General features: G+C 38.6%; 1 long non-coding RNA gene across 1 annotated transcript in view; it reads right to left on the reverse strand.

The window, feature by feature from the left end:
- LOC139035508 (uncharacterized) overlaps nucleotides 1–25,329 on the reverse strand; it is a 66,429-nt gene that overhangs the window by 40,735 nt on the left and 365 nt on the right. Inside the window, exon 2 of the long non-coding RNA XR_011488085.1 lies at nucleotides 20,290–20,358. This is a non-coding gene — a long non-coding RNA (uncharacterized lncRNA). The remainder of the gene's footprint in view (nucleotides 1–20,289; nucleotides 20,359–25,329) is intronic.

The following is a 25,329-nucleotide window of genomic DNA, read 5'->3' on the forward strand; positions in this document are numbered from 1 at the left end:
TTAAGTAAAGATGCCTAATAGTGGCAATATGTGGAAATGTGCTCTGTTTAGATAAATAACAAAAATGACTTAGCAAACTATGTCCAGAACCAACTAATATTTGTTAAATCCTTCAAATATTTGTTCATTATAATGTTCTGAGTTGGAGAATGAAATAGCTAACTGAATCACTAACATAAAGCTATTATTTTCTGTATTTGTTCACTCATGGATAAAAGATGTTTTGGACCATCAGTATAAAATATATAAGAACGCAGGATACATGAGAATGGAAACTTCCAGGGTAATATAGTCTACACTGTTGGGTATTTTGCTTGTTTATTTTTTTGTGTGGTATATGCTACTATTTTGTTTATATACTATCATCTTGTAAATAAAATCTTCAGTGACTTTGGCAAGCAGCAAGCAAAGAAATTGAGAGAAAGTGACCTGATTTGAACTTGAAAAATTCGGAGTCTGGGGAAATCAGTAATGGTGTTTACCACTCATTAACTCTAGCAACTAAAGGAATCCCCCCCCCACACACACACACACACCCCCCCCCCCCCGCCACTAACATTTAAGCATGGTAAGGTTGTCAGGTCTAGCAAGTAAAATCACAGGAGGTCCTATTAAATTTGAATTTCAGATAAGCAATGAATTTTTTATAGCACAAGCTTACCCCATACAATATTGAGAATATATTTATCTAAAATTTTATTTGCTATATATCTGAAATTCAAGTTTAATGGGGTACCCTGTACTTTTTCTGGCAACCCTAGTAAGTGCAGACAGGACACATTGCAAATGACAAAGCAGGTACTGTGTCATGGGTGACTGCTGAAAATCAGCCCACACTCAGAACTTGACTGATTTAGCACTCAGAACTTGACTGATTTCCAATCTATATGGAGGGCAGGTCAGTGTAGACAATCTCATTTCTACAAATGTAAATAAAGGATAAAAATGTAAGCACCACTCTGAAATAAAGTGAATCATTCTGCCTGGGTAGAAACAGCTGCCAAACAGTCGTGCCTTTCCTTTGAACATATGTAAGGTACTTTTGAAAACATTTTAAATTTTATTGAATTAATTATTGTACATTGTCTGAGAATAGTGGTACTGTTAGGGGAAACATACTGACTAAAACTGCTCACCCTAGCCAGGCACCATAGTAAGCACCTGCATGAATTATTTTACAACAGGAGGTCCTGGTAAGGAACCCAGAACTAACAAGCTACCACCAATCATAAAAAATTGGGAAAGGTCAAAAGAAGACGCTACATGTCCTACTACCTCCCACCTCCCAAGCTGACATCCACTTTGGCTGAACAATATGTGTGCCACCAGGAAGGACTCTGAGTCAGAGTGATTAGCCAAAGACAACCTGGAAACAAATTCCATCACCATAAAACCCGAGACTGCAAGACATGTGGCAGAGCAGTTCTCCTGGGTTCCCTTATTCTACTGCTTTCCACCCAGGTGCCCCTTCCCAATAAAGTCTCTTACTTTGCAGCACATGTGTCTCCTCAGACCATTCATTTCTGAGTGTTAGACAAGTGTTAGCCCTTTTCAGACCCTGCAAGGGGTCCCCCTTCCTACAGCAGTAAAATGATATAAGGGAGAAGAGTGGTCTGCTATCATGTCACCCCCACCATGGAATCCCACTTTCCAGAGGCAATCACTTTCAAGCCATTCTATTCTTTTTCCTGGTGTTTATTTCCATATTTCTAAATTATATGCATAAACTGCCATTATTACTGTAGATAATATCTGTTGATTTCTGGCTATGAAATATTAGGATATAGTTCTTTTGCACAGCTCAACTCTTCCCAACCCTCCTCACCACACACACAAACCACATTTTTTTCTATGCCATTATTGTAGTATAATTATAATGCAAACTCTAGTTGAATAAAGGGTAACACATATAATTAACAAGATATGAATATGGTTTACAGTAGAATCACATAGTGTGTATTTTGCATTTCTCTTTTACAACTTTTGCTTTCCCTGGAGTTAACAACAAATTAATTTTTCAATGATTACTTTTCTAGGCACTAACTAATTTATCCTCAAATTCTTTTAAGAGAATTCTAAAGAACTTTTCAATGTCAAACACAACCAAAAAATTATAAATTGCATATTATTTTTTCTTTAAGGTAGTCTTTCTGAAGCCTTCTGATCTCTTGTTTTGAACTCTATTAATCACTGTCTAGTCCTGAAACTGAATACTGTCCTAAGATTATTGTTCACTGTCATAATCGGACTTCCTTGTGTGTACTGTATTGATGTCACTATATCTTAGACCCTAGGTCTTTCTCTCTCTTGATTTAACTTCTTGTGTTGGTAGAGTACATCTTTTAGGACTTTGGGAAGAAAAGCACATGCGTGTGTGCATGCATGAAGTCACTTCAGTCATATCCAACTCTTTGCAACCCTATGGACTGTACCGCTAGGATCCTCTAAGCATGGGGTTCTCAAGGCAATAATACTTGAGTGGATTGCCACACCCTCCTCTAAGGGATTTTCCCAACCCAGGGATTGAACCCTCATCTCTTACATCTCCTGCATTGGCAGGCAGGTTCTTTACCACTAGCGCCACCTGGGAAGCCCAAGCTGCTGCTGCTGCTGCTTCTAAGTCACTTCAGTCCTGTTCGACTCTGTGAGACCCCATAAACTGCAGCCCACCAGGCTCCCTCGTCCCTGGGATTCTCCAGGCAAGAATACTGGAGTGGGTTGCTATTTTCTTCTCCAATGCATGAAAGTGAAAAGTGAAAGTGAAGTCACTCAGTCGTGTCTGACTCAGCGAACCCATGGACTGCAGCCTACCAGGCTTCTCCGTCCATGGGATTTTCTAGGCAAGAGTACTGGAGTAGGGTGCCATTGCCTTATCCAGGAAGCCCAAGAGTGGTACACAAAGGTTCTTGAGTACCACAGCATTATATCATTCATTGAAAAAAAAAAAAAGATTCAAAAAAACTCCATGGATCATAATACTTTAGAGCAAGAAAAAAATTGTATGCTTCATTTTACTAATGAGGAAACTGAGACCGAAATATGTAAAGAAACTCTAATCTAAGTTACAGTTATGAAATCTACAAGAGCCTATTCTTTTAAATACTTTTTAAAAATCTTCTTTGTTTAAGAGGAAGCCAATAACTATCAAATACCAAGTTAAACATGGGCAGAGCTGAGAAAGAAGACAAAAGTAATTGTATCCATTATAAGGTCCTGCCAATGCAGAAGACATAAGAGATATGGGTTTGATCCCTGGGTCAGGAAGATCCCCTAGAGGAGGGCATGGCAATCCACTCCAGTATTCTTGCCTGGAAAATCCCATGGACAGAGGAGCCTGGTGGGCTACAGTTCATAAGGTTGCATAGAGTTGGACATGACTGAAGAAACAGTGCACAGAATGCAAAGCAACTCTGATTGCCCCTAATTGGTATAGGGCACTGCCTATTAATAATGATCCTGAATTAAATATATTTACTGTTACAACTCAGTGACCTCTATGGACCAGATGGCGCTAGTGGTAAAGAAAGCACCTGCCAAAGCAGGAGACATAAGAGACAAGGGTTTCATCCCTAGGTCGGGAAGAACCCTTAGAGGAGGGCATGGCAACCCACTCCAGCATTCTTGCCTAGAGAATCCCATGGACAGAGGAGCCTGGTAGTCTACAGCCCATAGGGTCACAAAGAGTTGGACACGACTGAGTGTCTAAGCACACACACAAAAAGAGAGGGAGCTTAAGATTGATGGTGGCTTCATTAATCTCTTTGAAATCAACTAGACAAGATTAAAAAGTAAACAAATACTATATTCTTATGAGGATTCACATCCCAAAGTTTAAGGGACCTCAAAACTGTTCCCCTTCAAGCAATAAAAAATGCTGCTCTGCTGCTAAGTCACTTCAGTCGTGTCCGACTCTGTGCGACCCCACAGATGGCAGCCCACCAGGCTCCCCCATCCCTGGGATTCTCCAGGCAAGAACACTGGAGTGGGTTGCCATTTCCTTCTCCAATGCATGAAAGTGAAAAGTGAAGGTGAAGTCGTTCAGTCACGTCCGACTCTTCACAACCCCATGAAGAGGTAGGAATGCAGCCTACCAGGCTCCTCTGTCCATGGGATTTTCCAGGCAAGAGTACTGGAGTGGGTTGCCATTGCCTTCTCCATGAAAGATGTTAATTGCACCCTAACAAGTCCGATTCAAGTAAACTGTAGTATTCTAGAATTTCTCCCAATAACTGGCATCTTTTAGTAAAAATGTAGGCCAGACATCTCCTAGGATCCCTTCATCTTTAAGAAGGAAAGCCCAGACATCCACAGCAATGAAAAGGATCTCTATGCCATGTAGTGAGCACAGAATAAAAATATTGTTCAGTTGAGTCTAATGAAGATAATTTTGGACAGGACAGTGCCTTTGTAATCCTTCAAATTATACTGGGAACTGGGCTTGGGTTTGAAAGCAGAAGATTTTTGCCTTAAGGTAACAAAAGGCCTTTTACTGTTAAGCAATAACATCAAATTTAAATATCAAAGAATTCTCAAAATCAGCTAGTAAAGCAGTCACAACTGATCCAGAGGGCTGGGCTATGGTTTGCACCTAATTAATTAAAATGGAACCTGTGCTTGCAATGTTAATTTTGGCCTGCACTGTTATGAAATCTTTTCATCAATTCTCAAAGCTTTCCTGTGTCCATGGAATTTTCCCAGCTTCTGAAATCATGTGTCAAATCGTTTGTAATCTGTTGAAAGCTATTTGTGACCTTTCTTTAAGCTTAAAAAGAAATAACTCCATCTGTTGGCTACATCACCAGAGAATTCTGGACAGGGGGAAAGCTAAAAAGTAAAAAGAGAAGAAAGGCAGCTTTTTCTTTTGACCTTTGAAATTGTAATGTTACGTTAATTGAGTCTGAATTTGTTGTTAACAGTTATTTCATTGAATATTTCTGGGAACTGTATTAAGTCAAATGTTTATAGGAAAGCAGGTGTTTTCTCTCACATTTGTTTGTCTTCCTGGTTTTCTACACAATATCCATTTCCCCTTTTTCTCTCTGAGTAATTTATTCTGATGATGAGTTCCTGACTTTTTCCCCTGTAAATCTTCTTTAGTGAAAATTTCCTGTTTCACAAACATTTGTTGGTAAAGAAATTAAGTCAATAATAGAAAATCATTGTATTCCCCCAAGGGAACACTATTTGTAGCTTTATCAGTAACCATTTGAGTCACAGGATAAAATAATGCATTTTTGAGAGATCCCATATAAAGATGATTTTTCATTTGTATATATTTTTTTAAATATATTAAGTCATACAAAATCTATGCCTATATTTTTTTAAATAAGGAAAAGTGCCTTTCTAATAGTTAGCCTATTTCAACTATTTCTCGGGATCTTCAATCTTTGCATAAATTGGAAGGAAAAAAGTAAGAAATGAGAGAGAGGGAATGTCAGGTGACCTGTACCTTTCTATAATTTCTCAGCTGTCCGTGACCGTTGCTTGGTAAATATTTTAACTCCTAGTAAGCTTCCAACTCCTCTGCCCTTCGTGAAGAAGCATTTACAATTATAGACCCAGTGAAGAGCAGACCAGTTCTGGGTCTCTGGGAATGAGGTAGGGCAATGTTGAAGAGAAGAGCAATATTGTGAAGCTTCTCAGAAAGACAGCCCTTGTCTTGAGTCCATCAGGTAAGTTAGTCCTGCATGAGGGCTGGCTGGAGGCTTTCAACAGTCAGACTAACCAGCTTCTCTTAACAAGGACAAAGGCCCATTTGCAAAAGTTGAAACAACAGCAATGTGGGCAAAGAGATAACACTAAATGGTAACTTGGCTATGATTTGTTGAACAGCAAAAAGAAAGTGGAACCGATCTTCTGGGTCACTGATGAGTTGGTTGCCACAAGTAAATCCTATGAATTATCCTGGGGCAGTGTTGCAGGGCTCCAGAAATGAAGTGTTTCTCTGGAACATACTTGCTTTGATTAACTTGGATATTACAGGACAATCCAAGTTTAAGTTTTCCTATCAGTTCAGTTCAGTTGCTCAGTCAGGTCCAACTCTTTGTGACCCCATGGACTGCAGCACACCAGGCTTCCCTGTCCATCACTAAGTTTTCCTATAGGTTTTCCTTTAAATACTCAGCCTTGCCTGGGGCCTCACAGTCTTAAGAAGCCCAAGTAGAGTTTCTTTATTTCTTCAGAAACCAGCCCTTGAGAATTCACCAGCCTCAAATCCAAGTGGGCATAATACTGAGCAGCTAGCAATGCAGAAAGTTTATTTCATCCCCATTATCAATTTTTCAGTGATCTTCAAGGCCCATAATGACTCCTCTAGTCACCTCCATTTTTATTTCCACTACCTCCAAGGAATAAATAATAACTACATATACTTTGAGGGATTGTTGATGTACTGTTTCTGGAATTTTTCTGTAAACTAAATTGTCTTAGGCTGTTGTGTCATCTTGAAAAATAAATAAGATGTGATTACAACTTGGCATTTTTACAAAGCCACGGGCTGGACCTACTGCTGCTCCCTTTTGTTTGATTTTAGTCTGTGCCTCTAAATGTTAGAAAATCCTGTCACAGATATAAAACATGCTCTCCCTTACTGTGTACTACTTTGTACTTCCATTCCAGAATTTCTAATAACACAGAACATATTTTCTGCCCTTTTGGATGATGCCCAAGCATTCTGACTTGATGTAGATATGTCTAGATCAAGCCTCTTGCAGGAAATATCTTTCTAATCAGCCATCTTGTTCTGGGCTGAGATCAAGCGAGTATGAAAGCTATTAGTAGAAAGAAAATTAGAAATAACATGCTGGATCAAATATTCTCTTCCTTTTAAAAGAAAGCACTTGAGAAACTAAAGTTTAGTTCGAGTACACAGGATCAACATGAGCCAACACATGTTAACAACAATGTTGAAGGCTTTTTAACATTATCAGAAGTCAAAACACTAGAATTAAATATGCAATATCTCAAAGATTGACTCTTCATTTTTTTTTATCTTCAGCTGAGTATAACAAGACAGAGGTCTTGTTTTTGGTTTGTTTTTCCTTCCCCTATCTCCCTTTCCTGGCACATGATACATGTTAACCCACTCCCACAACTACCCCCAACTACCTTTTTGGGGCCAGACATTCAACAAATTGGTATTTCAGAAGGGAGTCTTTCAAAAAGTAATTCAAAGAGGAAAAATGAAGTTTTAGCATCATGGCACCTATTCATTATGCCCTTCTTGATGTAGGTCACTTTTGGTAATGTGAAAAGTCTAATTATTTTGAAGATATTTTTAACGATGCTTGATCTTGACAACGGACTCTCTAGGGAAATGAAAGAATGAGACAGACCGATCAGTCCTTATCTCTTTCAGTTCAGTTTCATCTGGTAGGGGTGGGGTCTGATGAAAACAAATAACAGAGTCAGTCAGTCAGTTCAGTCACTCAGTCGTGTCCGACTCCTTGAGACCCCTTGAACCGCAGCACGCCAGGCCTCCCTGTCGATCACCAACTCCTGGAGTTTACCCAAACCCATGTCCATTGAATCGAAGGGAATGGCAAACCACTTCAGTATTCTTGCCTTGAGAACCCCATGAACAGTATGAAAAGGCAAAAAGATAGGACACTGAAAGATGAACTCCCCAAGTTGGTACATGCCCAATATGCTACTGGAGATCAGTGGAGAAATAACTCCAGAAAGAAAGAAGGGAAGGAGCCAAAGCAAAAACAACACCCAGTTGTGGATGTGACTGGTAATAGAAGCAAGGTGCGATGCTGTAAATAACAGAGAAACCAGACCAAATGCTAAGGAAGGTATACAAGATTCCTGAGGTAGAAAAAACTGTGAAATCTAAGTAAGAGAGTGAGATGAGAGCTATTCTTTGTAAGAGAGAGGATTCCAGGTATCTGGAAGAGAGGAGATCACATAAGCATCCTCTAGAGCTGACAGTGGAGGCCCATTAAGACAAAAGAATGACTAGGCTGGGAAGCGATGAGCAGAGAGGATGGGTCATTCATCCTTCCACACACACAGTGTACTCTAAGTAAATGGCGCTGGTGATGTGAGAGTGAAGTCAGATCTGTTTCTTTTCCCAAGGGAAGTTTTTCATTTGCTTGTTTTTGTAATGGAGTATACTATCTTGCTTTCTTGTGTTAAAAGTTTACATAGGAACTGAAGGGAAAATGAAATAAGCCTAGAAAGGACAGTGGGTGTCTCTAAGTTGAAAATTCAAATTCAGAGTCTTTTATTTCAGCTTAGCTAGACCCATCTCTTGCCACACACCCTGTCTATCTGGGCCAAGCAAGTCTGTTTCATGAAAACATTACTAAACTATCATGACCAATCTACTAGCATTCAACAGTCAATTTATGATCATCATATTCACAATAAACATAGACAGCCACCTTCTTTATAAGTGAGAAAAAGGAAGATAACAAAAAATAAATAAATAAAGGGAGACAGAAGCTTTGCCCTTGTTAGCACTAGAGTGAAAAACTGTCAGTTGGGAATACTTGTAGCTGAGTTAGGTGAAAATGAATAGAACCAATGCTTTAGCTTTTTTATTTCAAAGCAAATATTTCAAAAGTAATTGATGAGGGCCTAGATATGAGGGAAAATTATTATGATTATACCTGGAATACGAAGTCAGTCTGTCAGGGGCTGATTTGCATTGTTTCCCAGCACCATCATCAGTGGAACAATTTTCCAGTGCCCATTTCAATCCCAAAGCAGGATAATTATCCCAATTCTGTTTTACAGCCATAAACTTCTGCCTAAAAAACTGCCTAACTTCTGTCTTACTAACTCATATTCTATGTTACAAAGTGAAAATCTTCCAGAGAGAGAGATGATAGTAAGAATGAAGTCATCCCAATTTCAAAAGTCAACTCTATTTCCTTACTGATGGTTGGTCAGGGCCATAATCATTTCATTCAGTAAATGCAGATAGCCTGCTGTATGCTGAATGTCGTGCCCAGTTCTATGAGGCCCACTGTGTCTTGCCATCAAGAAGCTCAAAATCACGTGACAGGGATAGGGAAGTCATAGTGAAAAATAAACACAAAAGGCTGTAAGAAGATATAATGTGATAAATACATAAAATCACAAATAAAGAAAGATATGTATAAAAGATAGTATGCTGCTGCTGCTGCTAAGTGGCTTCAGTCATGTCCAACTCTGTGCGACCCCACAGACGGCAGCCCACCAGGCCCCGCCGTCCCTGGGATTCTCCAGGCAAGAACACTGGAGTGGGTTGCCATTTCCTTCTCCAATGTTTGAATGTGAAAAGTGAAAGTGAAGTCGCTCAGTTGCATCTGACTCTTAGCGACCCCATGGACTGCAGCCTACCAGTCTCCTCCATCCATGGGATTTTCCAGGCAAGAATACTGGAGTGGGTTGCCATTGCCTTCTCCCAAAAGATAGTATATAAAAGCAAGACAAAGATTGAGCCATCTCAGCCTATTTGCAAGGCAGGAATAGAGACCCAGATGTAGACAATGGACAGACAGACACGGTGGGAAGGAGAGGGTGAGATGAATTGGGAGATTGGGATCGACTTTATACCTTATTGTGTATAAAATAGATAGCTAGTAGGAAGCTGTTTTATAGCACAGGGAGCTCAGTTCGGTGCTCTATGATGACATAGATCGGTGGAACGGGGGAAGAGTGGGATGGAGGTTCAAAAGAGAGCTATATATAACTGTTATATATAACTATATATAACTGTTTTAATATATATAAAAAAGTTTTCACCCAGACTCCATTTTCATATAGAGAAACTTAGGATATTAAAAAAAGTATACAAATTCATATGGTTTGGTTTTCCCAGTCATGGTTCACTTCTTATTCTCTCTTGGTGACATATCTCCCTCATCCTCTATCATCTCTGTCTTCATTAATAAGGTTCCTGTTACAAAGAAACAGATTATCTGCCAGATTGACTGGCACATTTCAACGTTCTACAACAGAATTCCACCTCCCTTCTTCCTAAGGAATGGATCCAATATGAAGCTACCTTGACCCACAAAAGTTAGTACTTTGAGATCTTACAAAAACTGGCCCATATGATTCAGGCAATGTTCCAATGTCAAGTTATCTGACAGTGACAACAGTGGAGAGTAAGTAAGAGCAATGAATCTTCTCTATATACAACGAAAGTTTATAACACTTCTAGTGCTTTCTTTGGCTTTCCTATAACATGCATTCCAGCTTTCTAAGAACCTCAACTTCTCTACTAGATTATAGTGACTATGTTTGGGGACATCTATGCATTTAGTCAGTTCAGTTGCTCAGTCATGTCCAACTCTTTGTGACCCTATGAACCACAGCATGCCAGGCCTCCCTGTCCATCACCAACTCCTGGAGTTCACTCAAACTCACGTCCATTGAGTCAGTGATGCCATCCAATGATCTCATCCTCTGTTGTCCCCTTTCCCTCCAGCCTTCAATCTTTCTCAGCATCAGGGTCTTTTCAAACGAGCCAGCTCTTCGCATCAGGTGGCCAAAGTACTGGAGTTTCAGCTTCAACATCAGCCTTCCAATAAACACCTAGGACTGATCTCCTTTAGGATGGACTGGTTGGATCTCCTTGCAGTCCAAGGGACTCTCAAGAGTCTTCTCCAACACCACAGTTCAAAAGCATTCGTTCTTCACCACTCAGCTTTATAGTCCAAATCTCACATCCATACATGACCACTGGAAAAACCATAGCCTTGACCAGACAGACCTTTGTTGGCAAAGTAATATCTCTGCTTTTTAATATGCTGTCTAGATTGGTCATAACTTTCCTTCCAAGGAGTAGGTGTCTTTTAATTTCATGGCTGCAATCACCATCTGCAGTGATTTTGGAGCCCCCAAAAATAAAGCCTGTCACTGTTTCCACTGTTTCCCCATCTATTTCCCATGAGGTGATGGGACTGGACACCATGATCTTAGTTTTCTGAATGTTGAGCTTTAAGCCAACTTTTTCACTCTCCTCTTTCACTTTCATCAAGAGGCTCTTTAGTTCTTCACTTTCTGTCATAAGGGTGGTGTCATTTACATATCCGAGGTTATTGATATTTCTCCCAGCAATCTTGATTCCAGCTTGTGCTTCATCCAGCCCAGCATTTCTCATGATGTACTCTGCATATAAGTTAAATAAGCAGGGTGACAATATACAGCCTTGACATACTCCTTTTCCTATTTGGAACCAGTCTGTTGTTCCATGTCCAGTTCCAACTGTTGCTTCCTGACCTGCATACAGATTTCTCAAGAGGCGGGTCAGGTGGTCTGGTATTCCCATCTCTTTCAGAATTTTCCATAGTTTATTGTGATCCACACAGTCAAAGGCTTTGGCATAGTCAGTAAAGCAGAGATAGATGTTTTACTGGAACTCTCCTTCTTTTCTGATGATCCAGCGGATGTTGGCAATTTGATCTTTGGTTCCTCTGCCTTTTCTAAAACCAGCTTGAACATCTGGAAGTTCACAGTTCATATACTATTGAAGCCTGGCTTGGAGAATTTTGAGCATTACTAGCATGTGAGATGAGTGCAATTGTGTGGTAGTTTGAGCATTCTTTGGCATTGCCTTTCTTTAGGATTGGGATGAAAACTGATGTCTTCCAGTCCTGTGGCCACTGCTGTTTTCTCCAAATTTGCTGGCATATTGAGTGCAGCACTTTCATAGCATCGTCTTTTAGGATTTGAAATAGCTCAAGTGGAATTCCATCACCTTCACGGACTTTGTTCCTAGTGATGCTTCCTAAGGCCCACTTGACTTCACATTCCAGGATGTCTGGCTCTAGGTAAGTGATCACACCATCATGATTATCTGGGTTGTGAAGATCTTTTTTGTATAGTTCTGTGTATTCTTGCCACCTCTTCTTAATATATTCTGCTTCTATTAGGTCCATACCATTTCTGTCCTTTATTGAGTGCATCTTTGCATGAAATGTTCCCTTGGTATCTCTGATTTTCTTGAAGATATCTCTAGTCTTTGCCATTCCATTGTTTTCCTCTATTTGCACTGATTGCTGTGGAAGGCTTTCTTATCTCTCCTTGCTATACTTTGGAACTCTGCATTCAGAAACTTATATCTTTCCTTTTCTCCTTTGCTTTTCACTTCTCTTCTTTTCTCAGCTATTTGTAAGGCCTCCTCAGGCAGCCATTTTGCCTTTTTGCATTTCTTTTTCTTGGGGATGGTCTTGATCCCTGCCTCCCATACAATGTCACAAACCTCTGTCCATAGTTCATCAGGCACTCTGTCTATCAGATCTAGTCCCTTAAATCTATTTCTCACTTCCACTGTATATTCATAAGGGATTTGATTTAGGTCATACCTGAATGGTCTAGTGGTTATCCCTACTCTCTTCAGTTTAAGTCTGAATTTGGCAATAAGGAGTTCATGATCTGAGCCACAGTCAGCTCCTGGTCTTGTTTTTGCTGAGTCAAGAGCTTCTACATCTTTGGCTGCAAAGAATATAATCAATCTAATTTCAGTGTTGACCATCTGGTGATGTCCGTGTGTAGTGTCTTCTCTTGTGTTGTTGGAAGAGGGTGTTTGCTATGACCAGTGTGTTCTCTTGGCAAAACTCTTTTAACCTTTGCCTTGCTTCATTATGTACTCCAAGGCCAAATTTGCCTGTTACTCCAGGTGTTTCTTGACTTCCTACTTTGCATTCCAGTCCCCTATAATGAAAAGTGGTGGCTTTCATGGAGTGGCAGCTATGCGGTCCAGGAGCCAAGAGGAGATATATGCATTTAATGTTAGCTTAAAACTCAACATTCAAAAAACTAAGATCATGGCATCCAGTCCCATCACTTCATGGGAAACAGACGGGGAGAAATGCAAACAGTTACAACTCTCTTTTCTTGGGGTCCAAAATCACTGCAGACGGTGAGTGCAGTCATGAAATTAAAAGAGGCTTGCTTCTTGGAAGAAAAGCTATGACAAAGCTAGACAGCATATTAAAAAGTAGAGACATTACTTTGCTGACAAAGGTCCATCCAGTCAAAGCTACGGTTTTTCCAGTAGTCAAGCATGGATGTGAGGGCTGGACCATAAAAACGGCTGAGAACCAAAGAATTGATGCTTTCGAACTGTGGTGTTGAAGAAGCCTCTTGAGATTCCCCTGGACTGCAAGATCAAACCAGTCAGTCCTAAAGGAAATCAGTCCTGAATATTCATTGGGAGGACTGATGCTGAAGTTGAAGCTCTAATACTTTGGCCACCTGATACAAAGTGCCAATTTACTGGAAAAGACCCTTATGCTGGGAAAGATTGAAGGCCATAGGAGAAGGGCATGACAGAGGATGAGATGATTGGATGGAATCACTGACTTAATGGACATGAGTTTGAGCAAACTCTGGGAGATGGTGAAGGACAGGGAAGCCTGGCATACTGCAGTCCCTGGGGGGTCTCAAAGAGTCGGACACAACTGAGAGACTGAACAACAACAACAACACTGTGACTCCTCAAAAATTCTAATATGATAGATATATAGGTTCTACTCAGTTAACAAATATAGAACTTATCAACATTTTATATATAAAAATAGGATGTGTGATACTTCGTGGGGACACTTTCTGGAATTTACTCATATTGATACAGACAATATTCTCCTTTGATTATTGAGAATCAATTATGCTAATGGTCTTAAATGCATTGTAAATAGTCTCTTTAAAAAGCAATACAGTTTTATGGTGATTAACAGATGGATAAATAAGGGATAGAAGTGTTAGATAATAGGTTACAGGAAGAGAAATGGAAAAAAAAATGATTTCATTTATTTATTTATCGGTTTATTTGCTATGCTGCATGGCATGCGGGATCACAGTTCCCTGACTGGGAATGGAGCCCACACCTCCTGTGTTGGAAGTGTGGAGTCGTAACCACTAGAGTGCTGGGGAAGCAGAGTTTGCAAAGATTTTTGTAACGCATATTGTATGGTTATATTTTTTATACATAAACACTTATGCTTATTATCATAAATCTTCTTTGTTATAAATAATGATCTTTTAAAATTTTATTTGTCTGATATTATATTACTGTTTATGCTTTATTTGAGTTATCATTTTCTAAGTTCAACCTATCCACCCTTACTTTTCAAATTTTTAGAACTAAATTTGGAATCAGTTACTAAGGCATAAAAAGTTAGGCACACAGCATAACTGGGGGTAGCAGACACCTCAGTACAGATATCCAGAGTCTGACTGGGAGGAAATGCATTTCCCTTCACTCCTTTCCTCTTCCTCAGTCACTGACCAGTCACATTTACAGGCTATCATTTTTACTCTTTTGTGTTGGAGCTTTAATTCATTTCTACAGTGAAATGGTGCAGAGTGGAAGAGGAAAGACGGTGAGTTTAACCTGAGTAGGTAAAGTAAACAAAGAGGTCTTAATTAGGGGGACAAGGGTGGAGAAGTTATTCATTTGTTTAAGGCAGTGGGCAGCACTTCAGAAAAACTGTGATCTTGAGAAGTGAGAGGAATAAGAGTGTCTCCTTCACAACAATTTCTGAGCCCAGCCCTGCGTCTGCTCAAATACTGTGGGCTCTGGTTCTGTGAAGAGATACCAGAAATGTGGGGTCATGAGATAGATGCAGACCCAGAACAAGCCAGAATGTCTATCTACCATGCCTCCTACAAAAAACTCCCTTTTCCTTTTGGCCCTAGAGACAGACAGAGGATGTCTCTCAGTGCATTGGCAATTAGGATGTGCTTTACAACTACAAGAGTTAATATTTTAATGCCCAAATAGGTACAAGGGTAGAGGAAGGAAGAAGGGTCAGTTATATTACTCACTACTGCTCTCTGGTCTGGTGGAAGTCTCTGGAAGGGCTAAGGAGGATTTTCAGGGACATGGTGATAATAAAAAGTAGACAAACAACTTTAGTTGGCTTTATTATTTTTGAAAACTCTCTACAGATAATGCAGCCTCTTATTGCCTGCATCTAGGGCAGACTGCATACACAGCTCACCCAGTGGGAAGCCCCTGCTGTATTTTCACATAGATCTCAAAAATCTCAGTGGGGATATCCCATAAATTTCTACCATCCTTTTTTACCAAAATGTCCTTTTACAGACCTGCCAGTTTTGTCTGTTACCTGAGGAAAGCTGAGATAGCTCACATCTTCCTGTCTACAGGAGATTACAGTGAGGGATGGATATTGTTTCCTAGGTATAAGGTTAGGTAAGATTAGTCATGGAAACGAGCTTAACCAAGAAAGCTTTGATCAAGATCAACAGGGTCCAAATGAGGCTTTCCCTCAATAATCATAGCAATTTCTTGATTTGATATCGAAGAGAGAACTGAACACAGTGATTTGCTGTCTTTGATGCATCATATTGACATGTATGAAGTGGATATTCTATTACACTGACTTTCTCTATTATCTTAAACAAATTATTAAAATAGTGTTTGCCCCAGGCTCCTCCTTTTAAAATATGGGTTGATAATATCTGCCCTACATTTCTCATAAAGTTGTTCAGTAATATGAAGATGACCCAAGAGGATCTGGATAGTGTGGCAAGAGTTGGATAGAACCTTTCCTGCCTATTACTGACTAACAAACAGTCCTCTTCATCTGGGCTTCTGGGCCTCCTATTCCAAAAGTAAACAAATGATCTCTTACTAAAAGGTATCATCAACTGAAAAAGATACACAACCTAAAATCTGGTGATTGTATTTTATTTGGCAGACTTTCTGAGGACTTAAGCTCAGATAGCTCTGAGGGACTGTTCTGAAGAAGAAGGGAGGAGCCAGAATATACAGAGGTGTTTGCAACAAAGATCAAGTAGTTGGAACAATAAAAGATTACTGTTAATTAAAGAAAACTAGACATCTCAAGCTGATGTTTAGCATGCTTTTCTCTGTATGGGAAGCTACAAGAGCCTGGGCTCATTGAAATCATTCCTAGAATATGCACCTTGACTATCCAAGGGTCAGCATCATGTTCTTTTCCATCCTGAATCCCCTCAGGGTACAATGCTGGAGGTGGTTGCCATGGGGCTGAGGGCTTGATGGTTGCAACATCCTTAAACAATATGGCAGGCGACCTTCTCTATCCTTAGTATATCCCACACACTCTTACCGGGTATACTCACTGTTGTTGTTCAGTCACTAAATTGTGTCCAGCTCTTTGCGACCTCATGAACTGCAGCACATCAGGCTTCCCTGTCCTTCACTATCTCCTGGAGTTGTCTCAAACTCATGTTCACTGAGTCAGTGATGCCATCCAACCATCTCATCCTCTATTGCCCCCTTCTCCTTCTGCCTTCAATCTTTCCCAGCATCAGGGTCTTTTCCAATGAGTCATCTCTTTGCATCAGGTGGCCAAAGTATTGGAGCTTCAACTTCAGTATCAGTCCTTCCGATGAATATTCAGGGTTGATTTCCTTTAGGATTGACTAGCCTGATCTCCTTGATGTCCAAGGGACTCACTATAATTATTATATTATATACTTAATATTTATTATTATATAGATCTGGATTTACTGGTCTTTATTTTCTTTTGGCTAAGTATTACATTTTGAACCAACACAGCCCTAATACCTTGCTTATCATTATTATTTTTTATTTTTTGAAATAAGGCATCCCTAGTGACTCAGTTGGTAAAGAATCTGCCTGCAATGCAGAAGACCTGGGCTTGATCTCTGGGTCAGGAAGACCCCCTTGAGAAGGAAATGGCAACCCACTCCAGTACTCTCACCTGGAGAATTCCATGGACAGAAGAACCAGGCAGGCTATAGTCCATGGGATACAAAGAGTCAGACACGACTGTGCAACTCACTTAGACCTTCAGCTGGAGAAGGGAATGGCAACCCACTCCAGTATTCTTGCCTGGAAAATCCCATGAACAGAGAGGCCTGGCAGGCTATAGACTAGGGGGCCAAAAAGAGTTGGACACAACTGAGTGACTGAGCATGCACACACGCACAGAAAAGTATATAAATCATAAGGGTAGGATCGATTATGCTTCACTAGTTAAAAACATCAATGTAATCAAGCACCTAGATCAAGTAAAAGAGCATGAACAGCACCCCAGAAGTCTTCCTTCCCATGTCTCCTTCCAGTTACTGCCAACCCTTCCTCCTAAGGGCAACCACTATCCTGATTAAAGGACTTCCCTGGTTGCTCAGATGGTAAAGCATCTGCCTACAATGTGGGAGACCCAAGTTCGATCCCTGGGTCGGGAAGATCCTCTGGAGAAGGAAATGGCAACCCACTCCAGTACTCTTGCCTGGAAAATCCCATGGATGGAGGAGCCTGGTAGGCTACCATCCATGGGGTCGCAAAGAGTCGGACACAATCCTCACTAACACAGTCAATAAATAATTTTCCTGGTGGCTCTTTAACAGAAGACATGCCACTTTCACGTAGTTGCTAATAGCTTCCTCACTTTTGCTATATGAGCTCTATAATTTAATAAAGGACACAGGAGTGGTGCAGAAAGTACAAGGTAGATGTAGAAGATAGCACTGGAAATTGTCTTCTCTGTAAAGTATTGTCAGTTCAGACCAGTGTGCCACTTCTAGCAGGCAAGCGATCTTGTCAAACTTTGGGAAAGGAAAGCTTAATGAAGTTGGAACCACTGTGCTGCTTTTGTCTCAGATAAATTGCAAAATACCATTTACAGAAATTTTTAAAGAAAACGAAAGCATTTCTTTGTGGCTTAACTTGATACTTGTCCAAACTTGGAAGAATTAGAGATGTACAGTATAATATAACACTGTCATCTTAGTTTTTCTCAAGCCCCTTTACCGCAATATCCCCCACAGTACAAACAGAATCCAAATGCCAGACCTTGTCCAGATCACCAATATACTTCCTGGGTGAGGAGGAGAGAGTTGGGGGCAGTGGATGAGGGGAAGGGGAGGAACCAGGGACTCTGTGCCAACTGCCTCAGAGCAGGAAACCTAGTTCCCTTTCCTTTCTCCCCCATATCAAATTCTCAACTGCATTCCACTGTCTGACTGGGCTGGCCACAGCTGTGGTCGTTTCCAAAATGAAGATGGAATCTAGCCACGGTTGGATTTAGTATTCTCTAGAACTGCTGTTCCTCTGGGCATTATTTTTAGAAGTATCACATTGCATAGGGGCTTAATTTCTCTAACTGACTTTTGGAAAATTGTGCAAATCCTTTTTACCCTTAAATATAAAAAATTGATGTAAGAGGATTCTGTTCAATATATTTTTCCTTTGGGATATCCTTATCCCAATGGAAAAACAGAACATGATTGCTTGACCCAGCTATCTGCCTAAAATAATGTTGTTCGGTTTTTTTTTCTTCCCAGAGTGGATAAATTATAATAGCACAACACAGCTGCATATTTGAACATAAGTCTACAAAGTGAGAGACTGTACAGTGACTTCTTGTTACAGTTCTATTTGATTTAGATCAACCAACATTCTCTAAGAGCTTATGGTATACCAGGCACAGTGATAACAGATGACCAAATGACAAGTAAGATTTTGTCCCTGCCCACAGAAACTCACAGATCAGTGACACAACAAATGCAAAACCAATAATTACCATACAGCAATTACTTGTTGTAATGAAAGTACTACACATAGTGTTTTGCATAAGAAGACTTATTAATTCTCACAGAATGTATGGTCTGGGAGGAAGTCACAGAAGAGGTGTTACAGCAAAGACAAGAACCAGCCGTTCCAAGGAAAAAGAATAAAAAATGTAAAGGCACAGAGGTATGGCATAGCCCAGTATTCTTCAGAAATTCAAAGGTGATGAAGACTAAGTGTATGCTAAAGGATGGCAGCTGGTGAGAATGAAGTAAAGAGTTGGGGTCAGATCATGGAGGGACTTCATCTTCTAAACAGTTTTACCTAGAGCCAGTATAGTTATATTTGCAGTTTAAGGACTGATTCTTGCATGAAAGAGCCTCAATTAAGAAATAATGTTGATCTCAGGCTTAAAATATGCCAAGCCTTTTTTGGTCTCATGCACACTCTCATTTTTACCCTGGCCCCTTCTCTTGCTCATTCCCTTTCTTCAATTTTTATTACTGCCTTTCTTCCTCATACCCCTATAACCCTTCCCCATGTTTTACATAACACTGTAAACTCTTAGGAAAAAATCCTTTAAAATATCCTGCATCATCCCATAGCCAATATGCCCAAGATCTAAAAACAACTTAGAAAATAAAGAGAGAGGTTAGTATGACCCATTGATATACTATGTCCTGTTAATGTATTATAAGTACATTAGGGGACATAGCCATTAAAATATAGACTTGCCTGGTAGCCTATCTGCAGGCTTTGTCTAAATGATTGCAGACTTGGTAACAGAGCCAGATATTTTTTCACCACCATAACCAACAGCAAAGAAGAAAGCTTCTCATTACTAGTGACTCGCTGGTATGCCTACACTGCCCCAAAGTGTTTGCTGGGCCTTTTGCCCTTGGTCAACCATCTCTTCAGTGACTGGTTGTCCTCGTGGACTATGACCCAGGTGATTCCTCCGCCCACTTCTGTATGGACCAGCTGCCATCTTTGTGTCCCTCTGCTACCTGGAAGGCATGGGTTTATAGGAGGAAAGGGAGGAGACCATCTAAAGTGGCGGAGCCTGCTCTGTCTCTAGATATATAGTCTGACCAGTTAGGGTGAACAAGACTTTAAAGAAAATGAGAAGACTGCCAAAGGATCCCCAGATGACTAGGTATAGATGGATCTGGTGGGGAGAAATGATTTGCAACTTCAGTATAAGAAGTGAGTATATGAATCTCAGGAGAGAGAAACATGAGAGTATTTTTTTTTTAATATAAAATTATTATTTAAAATTTTAAGTCAAAAAATTTATTTATTTACAAAAGGTAAATGTAGTAGGAGGAGGTTTGGGATGTTTGTATTTGTGAAAATACAAATACACCACATGGATAGAAATACAGAAGACCTCAACAAATTATTAGCAAATCAACCTAGCAATATGGAAATATTAATAGCATGAGTCTATACCAGGAATGCAAGACTGGTCCAACACTAGAAAATACAATTAGAAAAACATATTTCACCATTTCAAGAGATTAAAGAGACAAAATTTCCCAGATGCAAAAAAAACACAAGTCTCTGCTAAAGTTCAAACTCTCAGCAAACTATGAACAGAAGAAAACCTCACTAACCTCATAAAGGGTAACATGTGTACACACAACCTAAAGCTAAGATCATGCTTCATGGTGAAGGTCTGAATTCTTTCCCCCTAAGACTGCGAACAAGGAAAGAATGTCTGCTCTCACACTTCCATGCAACATCATGCTGGAATTCCTGGCCAATTCAATTGGGCAAGAAAAAGAAATAAAAAGAATACTTACTGGAAAGGAAGAAACAAAATGGTCTCTATTCACAAATGACAGACCTGTCTGCGTAGAAGCCCAATAAACCTACAAAAAAAAAAAAAAAGTGAGTTAGTGAGTTTAGCAAATTCACAGGCTAGAAAGCTAATACACAAAACAAATCACATTTCTAAATGCTAACAATAAACATTTGAAAATCAAAAATATTAAAAACAGTCACAAGCATAATGGCATATAGAGGATGCTCAATAAATATTTGTTGAATAAGTGTTCACTTTGGTTTCAAATGTATTCTATTTCTGTTTTTCAATGAGTTTGCATTTCAAAATATGTTCTTTAGGATGTTATTAACATGGTCTGATATCCTCCAAAGTATTCTCATGGATAGTAGCAGCAGAGAATAAGCCTGAGAGCTAGAAGATAACTAGATAGCTAGAAGCAGGTTTAAAACATTATAGTGAATAATCATTGAGTTACCCTACATGTAAATAATATGTAATATGCTATATACACTTGGGTCAATTAACATGTATCAGAAAGATTGAAAAATTACATTCTATTTGCATTATACTAGTAATCTTATATACACTGAATTTATTCATCTTTCAACACAAATAAGGAGGAAAAATTCTCACAATCAACATTCTGAAAATGGCAGATCAGGTCCTCAAATGTTAGCCTTATATATCCATGAGAAACCACAGTATTTCTTGTCAGATGGGAATACATCTTTCATGAACTAAACACATGTATTGGTTATTTGTGATTAATTTTACTTTTTCTTTATTATATTCATAAAGATGCAGTTATTTCTGACAGCTATAGATATGTTCTATTTTAGTGGGTAAAAGAGATAAGGTTTGAGGTCTTTCTTTGAGGAACTAAGAGGCAAACATCATTTATAATAAAGCACTCAGTAATAAAACTCTTTGTATCCAACTGTTTAGGCAAACAAATGGGCTATAAATCTATTTAAAAATTGAAATAAGAGCTTTAAAAGTGCTAAATATATGTCAAGTTCATCTCTTTGCACAGATAAAACTATAACTTTATGTATAAAAATTGTACTTAAGACAAGATTTCTTTTTATTTCAACAGAAACACTTATGCTTAGATCTGAATAAAACATATTAATTATAAATAACTACTCTTGCACTGATTGGAAAATTTCAACTAGAAATAAGAGACAGTGACTCATGCTGAAATTATCAGTAGAAAAGCCTTATTTTGAAATCTGTTTTTTATATTAAATATTAATGTCTATATTATATAATATATATTAAATATTTTATGTGGTTGCTTTTGTTTGCATATTTTAGAGTGATTTTAAATTAACACTATCATTGTTCTATAGAATAAAGCTGCTGTTATAAAGATACATTGTTTGGAAGCATCTAAGTGTCAGAGAGGTAAAACTAATATAGTCAATAAGCCTGAGCTTTTTTTAATCAGAAAGACAAATTTAAAGTTCTCTCACTTATTTGATATGCGACTTACACTAAATTATTTAACCTCTTTGGGGATTGTCTATAGTATACATAGCTGATTGTCTACTCAAGTTGCTTTCAAACTCTTTAACTTCGATCTATACTAAGAAATTCATTTTACAGCATGACTGAATATACACACAGATAAACATAAATTTCATAAACCATGTTAGCACCAAGTATGATGAGCTTATTACTTCTACTTTATTTAATTCAATTTTATTTCATTTTTAGTGTCAATTACATTCCATTAAATTTATTTTATGATCTACTAATGGATTGAGATCTGAAATTTGAAAAATATTAGTTTATCCAATACCCACCCCCTTCCTCCTTACTTCTTTGCTTAAAACATCATTCAGAAGTGACTTCAGAGAATATATCCCTTTAATGAAGCCAATCCAGTTTAAATGCAAATACTGATTGGGCTGCCCTTGCCAATCAGTTCAGGGTATGCCTATAGTATAGTTCTGACAAATGTAAGGATATATTATCTCTCTGGTTTCTTTACTTAAAAGGGCACAGAGTCCCATTCATAAGGGTTCCACTCTCATGACCTAATCACCTTCCAGAGGCCCCCAATTCTAACACCATCACATGGGGGGTTAGGATTTCAGCACATGAGTTTAAGGAGAGCTGGGATAGGGACAGAAACAATCAATCTATTGCACCTGGGGATAAAATTCTTAATAGAGGTAGATAGAAAAAGCAGCAACTTTTTTATCCAAGTACACTGCCCCTAAAAGACTAATTTGTTATTATTTAATTACAGTCAGTTGTCCAATAACCCATAATTAAAATCTTTTCTATAAAATGATATACAAACTATGCTATGTGTTTTATGGAACTGAAATTTGAAATAGAAAATATTTCTTATTATTTCTAATATATGGTTATAAAAAGGTGTTTGTCAGCAATTTGCAAACTCACTTCAACAAGCAAGATGCTACTGATTATTTTTGAAGTGCATAGTAAATGTAAAGACCTAATGTTAGCAACCTTGAGAGGAAAAGCAATGATTAGTAAACTTTCATTTTTCTTGTTTAGAATCAAGGCTCTCAAGTATAACTACTTCTACATACAACAGAATCACTGACTAGGCACTGAAAAAAAATTCAGTCAACTATCTGCTTGCTTAATATAGAGTTATGTGGTATCCAGTTAAACCATTTTCTATATCTACTTCAAGTGATGTTACACAGGTTTGCTATTGTGGCTACATTCAGATGGTAGCTATAGCCAAGGGAGAAAATTCAAGAAAGCGTCTCTCACTTGCATGGGGCTTTGGTGGTATTGACTAGGGTATTTCAGTTATTCCCTGTGAAGCCTTTCTTTCCATGTAGTGCCTCCAAAGATCTGCAGCAACTCTAGAAGGCTAGCTTGGATTTCTCAAGATACCATGTTCCAGCTTTAAATATCTTGGTACATTGATTTCATCTAAGAAGTAAAATTAGTTTACTTTTGGCAAAGCTTCTTAATTCCCATTGTGAAAATAAACTGAGGTGTCCAGACTTAAATCTGGAAAATATTTTTAACTTTACAAAAGGATTTTCCAAAAGCAACAAAGACTTCTGTTGTTTCAAATGTTCTCAGGGAAATGTGTCATGAAAGGGAAAAAAAAGGAATTTTCCCCCCTAAGATTATAAAACATTAGGCTACTTGGTTCAATGTGTTTTCCTCCCCTCCTTCCTACCTTCCTTCAATGAGAATTTATTAGGTGTTAAATTATTAAAAGTTTCTCTAGAGTTTCCTAAAATGTTTGTGCAATGTTTACTTGAGAAATTGGAGGAAAAAAGAGTTACAATGGCAAACATTTAATAATGTATCTCCGTGGAAAAAATCCTCTAGAATGAGTGATAACAAGATTAGGAAATCTCTGAAAATAGAAGAAATTTAGACTCTAAAAAATTCCATTATCTTTCCAATCCATTAGACTTAAAAAAAAAAAAAGCCCTGAAAGTAACAAAGCAATATTTTCTTCAGATTCAAGGTAATTATAACATTTCAAATTATGTAATCAATTAAAGAAAAAGGAGTCATCAATAATTAGAAGATGTGAGTCTATTTGCAGCAGTGTCAAGGATATACATATGTTAGAAGAAACCATTGCTCTTAATAATAAGATTGTAAACATTAATGTATTGGTGTTCAAGAGTAAAGAAGATATGCTTTCATACATATTTGAGTTGTTTTTTTGAATTCCCAGCAGAGAACCAGTTGAATCAACACTTTCATATAGGACAAACATAATTTCTTTCTTAAGTTAATAGTTAGCATTCACTCTAAAAATTTAACCAGAACTTTCACTCACAGTGTCTGCTTTAGAAATTAACAGCTGTTTATTAAATGTTCATGAGAGTGAAAGTGTTAGTCTCTCAGTTGTGCCCAACTCTTTGTGACCCCATGGACTGCTTGGAGATCATTTATGCAAATATTTTTCTAGCTGATAAATTTGGAAATAAGAAATGGTAGAGAATACTTCACAGGCTTATAGTTGTGCTAAAAGTTTATAAGAAGATACGAAATATGAGATATTTTCATCATAAAAAGGTTTGAAAAGTTAATATTGCATTTTTAACTTGAATATACATTAAACTTAAAGGTAATATGTTTTGTTATAAAATGTATTATAAATATTTGTGTTATTATAATACAGCACAGTCATAACAAGCATCCATGAACATTTAACAGGTGCACTTCCCGGTGGCTCAGGTGGTAAAGAATCTGCCTGTGGAGACCTGGGTTTGGTCCCTGGGTCAGGAAGATCACCTGGAGGAGGGAATGGATCCCCACTCCAGTATTCTTGCATGGACAATCCCACGGACAGAGGAACCTGCTGGGCTCCTCAAAAGTACCTCAGTTCTCTACAGGTCTTTTTTCCCTAGGTCTTTCATTTAAGGTCTCCTCTACAAGCAGCAGCAGCTATAAACAAAAAGACTGCTTTATCAATTATCTATTACTATATAAAAAACCATCTGGGTGGAGAGGGAGGTGGGAGGTGGGATCGGGATGGGGAATACATGTAAATCCATGGCTAATTCATGTCAATGTATGACAAAAACCACTACAATATTGTAATGTAATTAGCCTCCAACTAATAAAAATAAATGAAAAAAAAAATCCCCAAATGTAATGGCTTAAAAAATGATTTAAAAATTTCTCATGTTTCTGTGAATTGGCTGGTCATTGTGCTTCAAATGGTGTCAGCTGGAATCACTCACATGGCTGCATTCAGATGGTTACTAAGCTGAACTAGCAGGTTCAAGACCTCGCTTATTTGTCTGAAGCCTTGAAAATGCAACTGACTGGGGCATCTCACTTCTTCCCCACATGGCCTCTTTCTCTAGGGATTCTCCACATGGTCCTTCTCTCCAGAAGGACAGCATGGAATCTTAATATAATAGCTCGGGAATCCAATAGCATGAAAACAGAAACTGTCAGGACTTATTTTGTCCACATTTTACAGGTCAAAGTAAGTTACAAGGCCAGACTAGATTGAGGGGAAGGAAAATGAACTCCATTCCTTGAAGGAAACAGTAGTTATGTCTGTAGAGATAGGGAAAGAATTATT

This window comes from Odocoileus virginianus, chromosome 6 (assembly GCF_023699985.2).
Source record: "Odocoileus virginianus isolate 20LAN1187 ecotype Illinois chromosome 6, Ovbor_1.2, whole genome shotgun sequence".
Classification (NCBI taxonomy): Eukaryota; Metazoa; Chordata; class Mammalia; order Artiodactyla; family Cervidae; genus Odocoileus; species Odocoileus virginianus.